The following is a 15,669-nucleotide window of genomic DNA, read 5'->3' on the forward strand; positions in this document are numbered from 1 at the left end:
ATTGTTCTTTTAAAGTAAACAAGGAAAGGCAGATGAGAAAACAGAAAATACACAATTAAAAAATACCTAGTAAGTTTCAAACTGAAGGTTTAAAAGTCAGAGTTGCAGAAGTTATCTTGGCAAAGAAATCAGTGTACCTATAGGTATTTAATATTAATAATTAAACTGTATAATGTACACTTATGGCTACCTATATGAGTATGGTGTAGGTGCCAAGAACTTTGTGAAGTATGCTATGTGCATTATCTAATTTTATCTGATGACAATCCCATGGAAGGTTCTTTCATTATCTCTCAAACTTGGTAAACTAAAGCACAGAGAGGTTAAGTAACTTAGTCAAAGTCACACAACTAATAAATAGAACGGAAATTTGCATCCACAAAGTATGACTCCAGAACCAAACTCAACATTTAAGCTCTGCTACTTCCCATCTTCAACAGTGCATCACATGCAGGGACTAAGATGTGTTTAATCATCAGCATTTCCAGATGTCTAAGAATATGCACAATGGCTAATTTATTTAAATAAAGAAAATTTCATATATATAAAATTGAAATGGCTGTGTTTATATACCAGTATGCGTATTTGTATACAAACAATGGCATTTTTGTGCTGTTATTCTAAGCATTAGATTTTTCATACCATGTAAGTTTTACCTTCTACTTCAGCCTGTGAGAAAAAGTTTTTTCACATCCAAAGTATCAAATCTAAGGAAATCACAGGGTCCACACAATTTCTCTGTGAAGCTTAAATGCTAGTGTTAATGCTATTCTTACTTGTAATATTTAATTTCCCTAGACTCAAATTTTAAATATTCTAAATTCTCTGGGTCTCATTTTTCTAATTTATCAGTGAGGATTTTGTACAAAGATCTCTTTTAACTCTAAACATACAATGACACTGATTTAATGATGGTCTTTGAATGAATGGTAGTCATTACCATATCCTTACCTATTATTAGGTTACCATTAAAAAAAGGCAAAAACTGTAACTACTTTTGCACCAACCTATTTCACAGGAATAGGAATCCGTTAAGCCTAAGAGGAATTTGAAGCTGAGCCCTGGCTCGAAATCAGTGTAAGCCAAGCAAGAGTCCAGGCCTCCAGGCGATGAAAACCTTGTTTACTACACTATTCGTCTGATGGACCTCTTTAACTAATACACATCAAAAATCACAGCTCTCTGTAGAATTTTACACAATTTTAACACTGGTATACTAAGCAAAGATTTAGAAGAATTCACTCATTATCTCTCACAATGGGCCTTTTCTTAGTGTAGCTCAAAGTACTTTTTAAAATTTCATCACGTCTTCTTAATTGTGTTATAAAAAAGTACACATCACATCACAGTATGGAAAATAAATATTAGGCTGTTGGTGAAGATTTAACTGCAAATATTCTCCTTGACGCTAAAGTAAATAATACAGAAAAGAAACTTTTTATTCCAAGAGAAAACAATGAAAAACCGTACTCATCTACAGTTCTTTCACATGCAAAGGATATAAGCATAACAATCTCTGATAATCATGATTGAGTAACTCTGCCAGGCCCACTGGAATCACAGAGCACCTTTTATTTATTTTCAGATGTGTACAGAAAAAAAAGTGGAATATGGGCCCCAGTTAATATTGTTTGTGTCCATTTATCTAATCTTCGTTTTGCTGATATAATGATAACATAATAACATAATGGCTATTTCAGAATCTCAGCCAAAAAGAAAAGAAAAAGTTGATTAGCTTTAGCCTGCATAGCACAGGATATCGCTCTGTCTCTGTGCTTTTCTTATTTTTAAATTCCATTTCCCATTATAAACTCAGAAATGCAAATGCTTTGTACATTCATATTTATTTCCAAAATAAAATGCTCTGTTAGGTCCATGAATTTCAATCTTTATTTGTTGATGATAGAACTGTCTTTATTAAAAGACTAAGTCATTTTTCATAAAGTAGGTATGAAAGCCTGGTCATCTTTTGTACTAGTATATATGTATTTTAATCCATCTCTGCTATTTATGAGATCATAGAATTGATGTGGCACCAAATAGATCAAAAGCAAAAGGGTGATTGTTTTTTATTAGTATATATGCTTTCTTCCGTATTTTTTCACTGACTTCTAAAAAATATGCTTATACATTTCTTTTCAGACTGATTATCTGGTACTGAATATCTTGAAACTGACCAGGGGGGGCAAGAAAAGTGTTAACTTGGCTAAGGCAAGATGACCCGTAACCAATGCAGTAAGTTTGAACAGCATGATTATGGTGATAAACAGCTACTACCATTTCTTGAACAACCACAGTGTGCACAGTACTCTACTGCTGGCTCCCGAGACATTATCCTATAACCAAGTCAGGCCATTTCACAGATGAAGAAATTGAGGGCCAAAGAAGTTAAGTAACCCCTGCCCCCAAGCTCTCAAATCTGGTGGTGAGTGGCTAAGCCATGGTTTGATCTGGAAAAATGCTGTGTTCCTAAATACCACACTACACTGCCTTTACAGACCAGGTAGCTCTCCATCCAGGCTGGAAAGGGGAAGATTTTTAAAATACTGACATGTTAAACCATCCGCTAGAGATGGCTAAGAGCATCATTGTTTTTCTAAAGCTCCTGAAGTGATTACAGTGTGAATCCAGGAGAGAGAACAACTGGATTAGAGGATACCAAGGAATATTCATTTTCTTAAGAAATAGGAATATTTCTTCAATTAGTGCTAGAATAACAACTAAAGTTCAAGTTGTTTATCTAGAACAGGAACCTGAAACAGGAACACCAGACGGGGGCATACATCAGCACCAGCATCATCAGAAGATTTTTGTTTCCTCCCCTCAACCTGCTCCTCCTTCTGCCCCACGTGCAGATCCCACATGGCATTTTAGTGCTTAAGTAGACCCAGGAGGTAACCCACGCCCTTCATCTACAAGTGATACAGGAGCCCAGAAAAGAAACAGCCGTGCTCAACATCTCACCCTAGCAATAAGGAGAGCTTGAGTCTCCTGCGCCCTATTTCAGTGCTCCTTTTGCTGAAAAATTTTGGAAGCAGTAGGAAAACAGGTGGGGCATAGAGTCAGCCAAGGCACCTGAAGAGAATTTTAAGACATAGAGAGAGCAGAGACAAAAAAGAGAGAAAAAAAAAAAGTCAAAGCAGAGTGGGAAAGGAGAACAGCCACAATCTGCAATCTGCAAATAATAGGGAAATGAGAAGGAATATTTAACAAAGCAACGCAACTGGCCAGAGAAAAATGTAGTAAGGAGAACTAGCAACTGCAATCATGTATCAGTAAAATGAGGTACAAATACAAGGGAATAAACAAACCTTCCATTCAGCTTCGGAAAGCATATCCAAGCCCACAGTACTTTCAAAATAGAAAATAATATTGAAGCAAAAACAAACTGTAGAAAATCTCCAGGCAGAGAGGCAGGGGCTGCTAGAAAACCTGTTAAGCATCATCTACTGCCTTGCTTTTCAAAGCGCAGTTCAAGGATCACCTCTTTCAAAATCACCTGGGAGCTTGTGAGAAAGGCATAATCCTGGGCTTCATCCTAGACTTGTTCAACCAGAATCTGCATTTTAATAGGATTTTCTTAATGATTTATATGCACATTAAAATTTAAGAAGCACTGGTTCTACTATAAAAACCATGTCGAGGTGTTAATAAAAAACAGTTATTACACAAATTGGGACTACAGAACTGGGTAAAACTCAATCCAACTAGTTAAATTATTTGTTGATGTCCTATGATACGACAGGCTCTGAGCTGTGTATTTCAGGAAATGAAGGTCCCATGTTAGGCAACGCTGGTGCAGTGCTCTTAGGTGAGAATGCAGAAAGCACATATATATCAGGAAGACTCTGACTCGTAGTCCACAGGGAAGAGGTCAAGCAAAATATAACAGTTTGCTGGAGCAAAAGCTGGAGTGCAGAGGGAGATCAGGAGGCATGTAGCAATTGCACTGACTCTATGACAAGTGGAAATGATTGTAGGGAAGTGAGAGGGCCCTTCCTAGCAGAGGGAACAACATAAGCAACGACACAGAGCCCAGAGACCTGCTGTGTTAAGGAAACACTGCCTTCAGCCTAGAGAAGCCTCAAATTGTATCAAGGAGACTTGGGACTCTATGATGACACCTCAAGTCTACCAAGGGTAGGGAGGGGGAGCTAGTGGGATTGTTAGGACCCCATTCCAACCATTTAAGATTATATTTTAATAGTAGATTCCAACATTGAAAAATAATATTTGAAATGTATCATGGAGCCAATACATATGGTGCTTTTAAAATGATCACCTAGCGCTGTGCTGGTCATGTAGTAGGCACTCCAATATTCACTGAATAAATTAATAAATTAATGACTGGATCAACCAACCAATGAGATCAGAGTAAAAAAAATGCAGCACTACTTTGAGGCTGGACTGCAGAGGTTCTTCACTGTTTGAGGAGGGGTTTATATGTCACTTGGTAGGACACTAAGGAAAAGTTTACTAGCCAGTGATTAAGCTCGGTTCTCTTCTGCGAAGCTTATTCTGCAAAACTGAGTGTGAAATCAATTGGGAGAGAATGGAGAGGGGAAATGAGTCAGGAAGCCACTGTGATAGCCTTTAGAAAGAGATAAGAAGACAAAAAAATAGCCACCATGGGAATAGAAAGATGTAGAAGCAGGCATCATAAAGCATCGTGGAGATGAAGTCTGTGGGACTTTGTGAATTTTATGTGGAAAGCAAAGATACTGGGAGGGTCATCAATGACTAGGAGAAATATTAAAATGGACACAAAGTCACCCTTGTTCACTTAGGAGAAAGATGTTAATTAGAACTTAGACCTGGTAGAGTTGAGACCTGGTAGACCTGAGAGCGATATAAAGCTATCTCTCAGGTGGTTCAAAATGTAAATATAAAATTTTGGAGGGAGAGTAGAGCTAGGATGTCACTTCAGGAAGAAATAATCTAGCACTAATAAAAAGAAACAACTGAATACAAAATAACATACAAAAGAGCAAAAAGGAGATAACCTATAATCTATGCCACAGAGATCAAGAGAAATCCCAATTTTTTTAAAAAACAGAAAGAAAGAAAAAGAAAAGGTAAAAAGACCATACTGAGACACAGTGGGGACAGAGACAGGAATTGGGTGGGGTGGGGGGTGGGGTGGAAAAACAGAGATAATGAAATGGCATGGAGCGGTTATAATAAAAACCAGAGGCACATAAAGAGCGGTGGGAAACTAGGACAGACACACACTCCCTGTTCTTTAGATCTTTGAAGACATATAGGATATTATGGGAACAGCAGAGCAAATTTTGCTCTTTATTTATGTGAACAAAGACTCACTCCTGTAAGAAGTTAATTGCTCAATTTTTTAAATATAAATTGTTGCTGTTAAAAATCAAGCAATGATATCTTCAAATTCAGCTGGGGAAATAAAAAAAAGTCTAAGGGCAGCGGAGGCGGGGTGGCCAGTCCAAGGACTTAAGATCCTTGTCTTTTTCATGGTGCCCAACTCCACATAGCATCAGTCTATATAGGCATTTCACCTTTCAGAATTGTTTTGAAAGATTTTTTTTTCTTTTTCTCTGAATCAGGTCACTTGCCTGAGAAAAAGAATGCTGAGGGCACCTGATGTGCTTTGATCGATCCTCATTTAATAGTTACACTTTTTAGAGTTTTCCTCCAGCTGCTGACAGGTCTCACTAATTGGCCATATTTGGGTGACAAGTACTAATGACAGTTCCCTCTCTGATTTGACTGTAGAGGAGACACCTCCATTTGGTTGTCTTTGTACCTCAGTTGAAGAAAAATACATTAAATTCATTGTTTTTTCTTTTTGCTCTGTGAATCTGTATATTGTTAAAATACTGTAAAATATCAACTTTTTTTCAATACAGATAATACTTAGTGGTTATTAAACTTCTATAAAGAGATCATTACTTATGTAATGTAAAATAATATACTGCAAACAAAGTACATAATTAGGCTGCAAAACATTAATATCACCAAGATGATTCCAACATGGACAGTAATTTTTCCTTTGTTAGGAGAATTCACCTTCCCCAAAGCATTTTGCTACTAATGCATCCAAGAGAGGTCAAGGAGATCTACAAGAACAGCTATTTGGTTTGTGGTTTTTATCCCAAGCTTCCTCAAATCACTTTTGGAAATAGGTAAGAGTGTAAATTATAAATCCACAAATATTTAATTTATGTGAATATAGAATCTGAAAAACAACCAACACTTTGATCAAGTAAGCATTTTTTTCCATCTTAAAAACCTCAAGCAACAGAACTTGCAATGCTGTATTTTGCATTCTAAAGGCATTTATCTGTTACAGGCAAGGGGCATCACATACTCAATGCACATATGGCATCAAAATAAGATTAAAGGACTCTGAAAACCGATGAAATTTGGCCCTGGAACATTTAAGGGAGTTCTTTCAAGCCAAAGCCTTTAACTTATCTAAGATGTAGCTTATTGACTTTATGAAAAGCCTTCTTGTTAATTAGATAAATGCATTTCCTACCGTTTCATGATTTGTGTGGAAGCTGCCAGTTTCCACGCTTTATGCTGGGCCCTATAACACAAATGTTTTGTTCCTTCTATAGGCACATCTTTTGCTACTACATCTTGACAAAGTTTGCATTCCCCTTGGTGTGATATTCCTCAGCAAAGCAAAACCAAAAGGAAATGCAAACCTCATCTCTGTATGAAAATGAAAGAAGACGTTTCCCAACCCAAGAACTTTTGAGCGCATTCCAAAACTGCGTTTATTTTGTATTCATGGGTGTGGGGAGAGGGGGGATACTTCTTGGCAATTTATTTCCCCTGAAGAACAGCACTCCCTATCCAGGTTCACCATAAAAACTGTTTGTCCTCCAGAGTCTAGGGAAGCATCGTCCTGCCAGTTCTCCCTTCTCCCCACGGGCCCCCGCACATAACAGTGGCGAAACAGATGGTCCTCCCCCTCCCCTTCTCCTCGTCCCTTCCGCAGTCCCACAGTGTCCTCCCACCCTTCCTTGACACCTTCACCAGCGCTTAGTGTCCGAGGCCGCCCCTCAGGGCTTCCAACAAGTGCAAACTTTGGGGACATTCTGAACTCTCCCACGACCCCAAGCTTCGACCGCTACCCTCCTCCCACACCTCGGTCCCCTAACTACCCATTTGCCGGTCATTGAGAGAAAGACAAACCCCAAACTTCCAGCCCAGGTGACGAGGCGCTGCGGCTAACCACAGCGGGGCACTCTCCTCGTCCTCTCTCCTCTCCATCCGTCCTTGGAAATTGGAGCCTACCCTGGGGAACTGAGGAGTCTGCTCCTGTGGCTTCCACGACCTAATCCTAACTCCAGGGACTCGCAGGAGTTAGGATTAGGTCGTGGAAGCCAGAGGCGCCTGGGCGCCCTCCTCTACAAGTGGGACCGCAAGTGCAAACTCTACTGGGAGGGGGTGCTCCCGGCCATTCCCTGGGGCGGCGCGCCCAGGTGCAGGCTCGCTAAGCGGAGGCGGGCGGGGGCCAGGCAAGCAGAGGGCGCCCATTCCGGGGGCGCCGGGCTGGGCTGGGCGCCCGCAGCTTACCTCGGCGCGCGGGCCGCGGGCGCGTGGGGCAGTGGCTCCTCCAGCCGGGAAGCTGTTGCTCAAGCTCGGGTGGTTGCTGCGGTCCCGCCAGGGCTGCAGCGGGGCTTCGCGCAGACGTTCTCTCGCGATCTGCTGCAGCCCAGGAGGTGGCGGTGGCGGCCGTGGAGGTGGCGCCGGCGACAGCTCGGCCCGGCACGGCCCCTGAACTGTCCAACTCTTGCCCGCGCGGGGCTTCAGCGCCCGGCCGCTGCCCCCGCACTGAGCGCCTGCGCGCCGGGCCTCGCCCAGGTGAGGGGCGTGTGCCCGGAGCCCGCTGGGCGCGCCCGGCCCGGCCCCGCCGCGCGCCCGCCCCCCTGGCCTGGCCGAGGACCCCGGGGTTTGGACTTGCCAACGCCACTCTCGCGCGCCGAAGCTGTGACGGTTTACCAAGCAGAGACTTGAGAGGCACACACAAGAGAGGGAATGAGGCGGGACCGTTCGGGGGCTCGTTGACACTGCAGAGCCTCCCGCAGCATCGCTGCCTTAAATCCCGCCTTTCCAGGCGTGCGCGCACAGCGAACCAGAGGAGGCTCCGTCCCGACCAGGGGTCTCCCGCGGTCCTCAGCCCGGGGGCTCGCGTCCCCGAAGAGATCTTTGGCAATGGTCGAAGTCCCAAAGCCGAGATGCCAAGCCCCGCGATGGGGCGGATGCGTCCAATATTAGTCAACCCAGAGTGAAACTCTCTTCTTGGAGATCGTCAGACCAACTATTTGTTTTTTCTCTTTGACCACCCCTGGGCTCGTAGACCACAGCTAGCAACCTCGGCATATTTGGCGGAGCTGGGAAGGCCCGGAGCGCAGAAGGCAACGCAGCCTCGCCGCGGATCTGAAAGTGTTGTGGGCGGGGGGCTCATTTTCCTCCGGATTTCTTTTCCGTGTTTAAGTTTTCAAAACTAAAACCTGTCATCGGTTACCCTGATGTAGAGGGCATCTTCTGAAAATTAGTGCAAACATGGCCAAGGTGCTTGGTTCTGAAAGGGAAAGCACTTAGAACACTTAAGAAAGGGAAAATAATTTTAAAAGAGCAGTTTTCTGAGATTACTTCTTTGGGGAGAAGTTCGAGAGTCCTAAATGACAAGACAGCTGTGTTATATAGCAGAGATTTTTTTTTTTTTTAACCAGATGATCTGAAAATATTTTTCTTTGGTTCTTGTCTCAGATGATTGACACTCACTACGTAAATAATTAATCCTGCAGCTGTTAATGTATTGGCATAATCGTCTAGAATAAATATCTTAACGTTCAGCCAAAGCCAATGTTGTTCTCCCAGGGTGAGCTTGAGATGCGACAAACAACCACACCATCCTAGAGCTTTCTAAACGAGCAGGCTGTGTTTATAACCCACCTTGGAATGTAGGGTTATTGCAAGCACCAGCATATCTGAGGTACCAGCGTGAGAAAGGGCATAAATCTGACTTACAGTTTTTTCTATTTTTAGAATCCCAATATCTTCACATCCAGGTCGGCAGTCTCAATACTAAGGACAGACGCTTACTGGTGTGTTTATTCTTAAAACTGTAACTTATTTGAAGTTGCTACAGAAGGACAGCACCACAATTCAATCATTTTAACCCAAAAGAACATGAGCTATGATAATTGCTTAAATTATCTTTCCCAAAATTATGATCTTAAGGTCTCGTCTCATCAATAAAGGTTATGTTGAAAACAAGTCTTTCACGAGTCCCTGAAGGTCAGTAAGATGGAGCTCTGGCAGACTGGGACAAGCAGGAAATTCCAGAGGCAAAAATCTTCCATGAGAAAAACACCCAGCTGCCAGTGCCATGCACTTCAGAGTTGGGACAGCGTGATTGTCGAGGTTGCCTCTGAGCTCAGGTAAGTATTGGTATCTCCAGGAATCTAAGATGCAGAGAAAGGAGTGAGGGCCCCTTAGAGTCTCCAGTCAACACCTTGGATTGCACTTGGAAGCAAATGAGTAACCTCTGCGGAGTGGAACACCTGTGAGAAGTGTTCTCCGTGGCTTGCACAATTTAGCAGCATGTGCATTTTTTTATGTCCTGCAAACTGCAACTATATCCTTTCCTCCTCCCTGTCTATTTTTAATCACCTATAGCTAAGACTTACGGCAGAGAATAATTTGAGGGTTGCATTTCCGAACAGCTGAAAGAAGCATAAAATCCATGCAGACAACTCCCAATTTTTCACCTGTGACATAACTAAGAATCCTGCCCTTTGTGTCCTTAGCCAAGGCAGGATTAAGGCCTCTGGAGCCCCAAGCACAAAACAATTGCAGTGCCTCCTTTGTAAATGCACTTCAATATGGAAACAACATTAAATTTTAAAACACGATATTTAAATACATAGAGAAAAAACAGCTTCTGTCTAGATTTTCTGATTGCAAATGTGTTTCTATCGTATAATTTGGCATTGAACATGCCTTAACAGTGTTATCTGACATAGGGGATTCTCTGGTCCTCAAAGCCTCCAAGCACCATTTTCCTGGAAACATTCTGGCTCACTCCTGGTAGTAATGGAGTAAACCAGCTCAGAGAACTATAGCCCTAAGTTCGGGGCATTAGGAGAGTGGTCAGGATAGCAGCAACACTGGAAGGTTAGTTCATCAAGGAAAGAGCCCAAATATCAAGGAGGAACATAACAGAAAGGGATTAATTTAAGGTTTTTCTCTACTTTTGTGTTTATGAAGTGTGTGTGGTACATTGGTCCCTAAATATTGAAGACCTTAGCTAGACAAACTCCTTTTAACTGCATTCACAAATTTAAACTTTCCCACTGAATAAAGAACTTGGTGATAACAAGGAACATCAACAAATGTGGAGACTTCATAGTTCCCTTAGTTTTACTATATGAGAAATGGAAATGAGTTCATACATAAGATGTATACTACTCAGGTGATGGGTGCACCAAAATCTCACAAATCACCACTAAAGAACTTACTCATGAAACCAAATACCACCTGTCTCCCAAAAACCTATAGAAATATTTTTTAAAAGATGTCATATTGTAAAACAAGGCCCTACAGACATTTTGGATCACTTTGCAGTCATCAATGAGACTCTGTTCTCCAGGCAGGGTGCCATATTTTGAGAACCATTCCTGCAATAGAAGAAAACCGGACTACATAGGAATAGAAAACCCGAAGTCTAGGGGTATAGCTCAGTGGTAGAGCATTGAACTGCAGAAAACCCATTTCTTAATAGGCTACTAAATTATATTTGTTTACAAAGGTGCATGAATATCTTGCAAATGTCAGAAAATTCTGTATTTTATTTCAACGTTCACATGTTGTGAGAAATTAATGGGATAGATGTTTCGTAACATTTGTTCTTAACAGTCCTAACTCAGGCTCAATTTTTTTAAAAAAATGTATTTCTTCAAAGACACTTACAGTAATTTTCTTAAGGAGGTCTGTCCACTCAAGATAAATAAAAATGAATTGTAACAAAAATTGAGGATTTACTGATCAGTTAATTTTCAGTATAATTTTCTTGTATGTTTGAAAAAATAATGGAATTGATAGATCTTTAAGGCTAATGAGATGATTTTAGGTAGAAGTTCCAAATTTAACCTAGACCTATATCTCTAAAAATGTATGAAAAGTATAGTTTATTTTAACTGTAAATCTGAAAGTTGTTCCTAAGTTGTCAATTTGTGTTTTATATTTGTCTCATTTTTAAATCTATTTAAAATCTAACTGTAGCATATGTATTTGGAAGGTGAAAAGATATAAAACTCCTTACCTCTCAAGCCTACTTGAGAAACTATGCTATTCTTTTTTTCTCTGTCTTGGGGGATTCTTTTTATGTGAACCTTTAGTATTCTTTGAAAAAGAATTGTCCTCTTGGCCTATAATTATTTTTTAACTAGAAATTGGGTTCCCTTTCATCTTCCTTTTTTATTTGAATACTCTTAGCAGAGAAGGGCCATGTTTTTAAATTCCTTGCTCACTAATGTGTCTTCCTTTTTTACATTTAACACATTATGATTTATCTTGATATTTAATTATTTAAATATTTTTCCCAAGTGTGACTTAGCTGTTTGTTTTCACCCTTTCCTCCTATAAATTTACTTTCTTGAGATCGAGTGGAATTGGTGCTTTGCTGTGACATCGTGCCCCCTCTTTGGGGCAGTAATATCTTTTTTGTCCAGAGGTGATCAATATAGTAAAAGTATTCCTTCTAGACTCTAACCATGGCTTTGCAGTAATAACAGTGCTTCTTGTTATACATCTGTCCCTTTGAAACCTAATCCAGCACTGCCTTGGGCCCCAAGAGGAAGACTGCACTGATTTTACAATACCCCAAATCCTTTCCTGATTAGATTGCAAGGTGATTACCGTGGTTAACACACGTTCCCCAGTTTGGTCCTTTGCTCTGAGATAAATATAAAATAATTAATCTTCCTTTAACTGCATTTGCAATTTTGATTTTTCTCCCACCTTTTATAAATCTGAACATAGTAACACTCCTTTCAAAAATGCTCCATTATTTCCTAGGATCAGTTTTTCAATTCCTTCCCTTGGGCAGGTAACTCATAACTGCCTAGTAACTGTGGAAGCTCCCCGATGACTAATATTTTTTGATTTCAAATTGTATTTTTAAATAGTTTTCCATTTTAACCAATACCATAATTTTAGATAAACTATGTTTATTTAATGTTTAACTTACTGTGTTGAATAACTTTCAAAAAGCTTTAGTGTCTAAATAGGCAACACTTAGCCCTTATTAAAGAATGCTGTGTCCAGACACTGTACATGTGCATTGTCTCATTTTATTGTTATGAGAAGCCTATGAAGGAGAAATTGTTAATACTACTTTACAAATGGGGAAAGTGAGAATCAGTAAGTTTTTGATATGCTCAAGATCACATATTGGCAGAGCTGCAATTCTAACCCAAGTTTATCTCAGCTGTAAAAAGCTCTTTGTATGCTACTTCTTGAGGTTAATCAAAAGTATTGATTAGACTCTAACTTCCGCTGAAAGTAGAAATCATATCCTACTGGTTCTTTTGTCTTTTATAATACCTAATATATAGTGCCTTACAAAGAGCAACTTAGCATCCATTTGCATAGTACATGGTTTTACGTTTTCTGTTTTTCACGTGTACAACTAGTGTCACCATAGCTTTTGAAGCCATTCTCAACTTAGTTTCTTTAAGGCAGGGTTACCTTAAAGAAGATGAGAAGACTGAGGAGAAAGACCCCTATTTATTGACAAATTATGAATGTGTTGTAGCTTTTGACCTCTCAACATTTTTTGATTATGGATGACCAGCTAGACCTCCCTAAACAACTCCTTAAAGATGGTAGCTATTTTCTATCTCATCTTCTCAATAAAATTATCAGGCCCTTCAAGCTAGGAACTATTTCTTATATTTTGTTTGCATTCATGCTCTACCTTCAGTAGGACTAGGACTACCAAACCAGCTGTAGATATTCAATGCAAGCTTAAATGCAGGTAGGAATTTTTCATTCTTCGGCACACACATGTAAACAACAGGACATTCCCTGCTACAACAAAAGAAGTGACTTTCAAGAAGCCAGGTCCAGGCAGTCATTCAATCATTTCAATAATTATTCTGTATTTAATATACAAGTCTTTCCACTAAGCACCAGGGATACAATAGTAAACAACATGGAGTTTATAATTTACAAGCCGTAGAAATAATAATGGTTTTACTATAGACCAAACAATGGTTGCTGCTTGTACTATTATCCAGTACTTACCTCCCTGTTGTCTTCCCTTTAGCATATTACATTTTCACTTGGCTTGTCAGGTCCCTGCTCCTTCCCTCATTTTCTAATTCAGCAATCCATTTTCCCATCTCTCGTTTTTATTAAATCTGTTTGAAAATAGATTTTGGTCACATTTTCCAGTTTCTAACTACTGGCCAAAATTCATTTCCCTCTTTTTATAAGGGGCCCGCACTACTTGGCCAATTTAAGGAGCCATCAAAATCCTAGCAACAACAACAAAAAACCCAAAATGTTATTGAAGCTGACCTAATTGATAATATTTTATGGATGTCCTTTGTGGTCAGAGCCCTTTATCCAAGCACCTTTCAAGAGTTTTCAAGTCATTAGGATCAAGGCTAGAGTATAAGTGACAATCATTTAAACATCAAACATTACCTGAAGAACTCCATGCTAATATAGGCATATCCGCGGGGACTGGTAGAAATCATTGTAGCTCAGGTGGATTTTCTGAAAAAGGTTTCTTAAAGGAGATGGACCTAGCTGAATTATAATTCAGGGAGCAGGGGTGGCATGAGCAATAGGTTGGGGTTATGAAAAAATCTGAAGCCTGGAGGACAAAAGTGCTAGTTTCATCTTCTTGGACAGTGAACTTGGCCATTTGAATTAAATTTCCTGAGCCTCTATTTCCCTAATGTTCAGCTTTGGCACTATCATGACACTTTCTGAATTGACCTCAATGAGCCTCTTCACATTTGGGGCTGTCTTCACTTGCAGTATTTCACACTTAAGAATGAAGTTTTCTCATTTTAGATACAAACATCTAAACTTCCAAAACAGATCAACTAAATTGGTAGTTTACTACATTTTAAAAACGTATTTGCTTAAAAAAATTTCTTCAGAGGGTCTGATTTGTCCCCCATGGGACAATTGGCAATGTTTGTGAAGACATTTTTTGGTTATTACAAGTCAGAGACCCTGTAAAGGGTAGAATGCTGCCAAATAATGTGAACACACAGGACAGCCTTCCACAGCAAATAAATGTCCATTAATAGCCAAGGTTGAGAAATTAATTAAAAGGATAATTTTCTATAGACAAAAGAAAGGTATGTGCAATGTTCATGCCTGCTAAAAATAAACATTGATTTAAAATAGCATGAGATAGCATCACATTAGCAAACTTTAAAAAAGTTATTAAGATAACAATTCTGGCAGAATCGATATTCATTGGCTCAACTGCCAAGAGCAGTGTAGCATATTTATCAAACTCTTACAATGATTATTGCTGTTGACTCAGTTGGCAATTTCAGTCTAGAACTGTATGTTATGGAAATAATGTTAAATTGGGGAGGGGAATGGCTCACCAAAAATATTCGTCAAAGCTTTATTAATAATAGGAAAAACTGAAGACAATCAAAGGGGAATGGTTAAACACATCTCATTAAAGGAATGTTATGTAGCTATTCTCATACATGATGTTTGTTAGAAATTTGTAGTGAGATGAAAAATTATTAATGATACTGTATAAAGAAAAGGAGAAGGGCCGGGCGTGGTGGCTCACGCCTGTAATCCCAGAACTTTGGGAGGCCGAGGTGGGGCGGTCACAAGGTCAGGAGATCCAGGCCATCCTGGCTAACACAGTGAAACCCCATCTGTACTGAAAATACAAAAAATTAGCAGGCATGATGGCGGGCACCTGTAGGCCCAGCTACTCAGGAGGCTGAGGAGAGAGAATGGTGTGAACCTGGGAGGCGGAGGTTGCAGTGAGCCGAGATCATGCCACTGCACTCCAGCCTGGGCAACAAAGCAAGAGACTCCGTCTCAAAAAAAAAAAAAAAAAAAAAAAAAATAGGAGAAGATAATTGGAATGTAGCATGATCACAACAAAGCAAAATAAATCAATGCCTGAAAGATTGAAAGAAATGTGAAACACATTCATATAAATTGATTTATAAACATTTGACAACATTTCAATCACATTGTGTAAGTCACATAATACATACATGGACACATCTCCACAATTATATTTTGTGGCATATACCATCCGATATTTCTTTTACATATGTTAAGTTTTCCTGATTTAAGCATCTCAGAAGACAGGAGTTTACATTTTATTTTCTTCATCATATTAAGGATGTAGTTATATGTTATACGAGACTATTAAACAATCCAGGATTCTCTCATGCATTGTTGATGGGACTGTAAATTGATACAGCCTCTCAGGAAGTTACCTCATTGATACGCATGTGCTTCAACACAGCAATCTCACATTATTCGAGAGACACAGTAAGAGAGCTAAGCAAAGCAGTATGTACAAAAATGTTTGTATCGTAGTTTGATAAGGAAACTTTGGAAGCAGAGTAAGTGCCCAAAAAGAAATAATAAAAATAAATTATCCTACTATGC

The 15,669-nt window shown here is 39.8% G+C and overlaps 1 protein-coding gene and 1 non-coding gene across 3 annotated transcripts in view; one reads left to right on the plus strand and one right to left on the minus strand.

The window, feature by feature from the left end:
- Positions 1-8,021, minus strand: part of ZNF385B (zinc finger protein 385B) — a 416,540-nt gene extending 408,519 nt beyond the window's left edge. For both annotated transcript variants that reach the window (XM_002808008.4, XM_028830892.2), the window contains exon 1: positions 7,558-8,021. The gene's annotated coding sequence lies outside the window, so the exon portion shown is untranslated. The remainder of the gene's footprint in view (positions 1-7,557) is intronic.
- MIR1258 (microRNA mir-1258) lies at positions 7,273-7,382 on the plus strand. Its single transcript, NR_128287.1, is given in 1 exon segment — positions 7,273-7,382. It is a non-coding gene; the product is annotated as a microRNA mir-1258 (primary transcript).
- Positions 8,022-15,669: the final 7,648 nt, after the last annotated feature.

Source organism: Macaca mulatta, chromosome 12 (assembly GCF_049350105.2).
Source record: "Macaca mulatta isolate MMU2019108-1 chromosome 12, T2T-MMU8v2.0, whole genome shotgun sequence".
Taxonomy (NCBI): Eukaryota; Metazoa; Chordata; class Mammalia; order Primates; family Cercopithecidae; genus Macaca; species Macaca mulatta.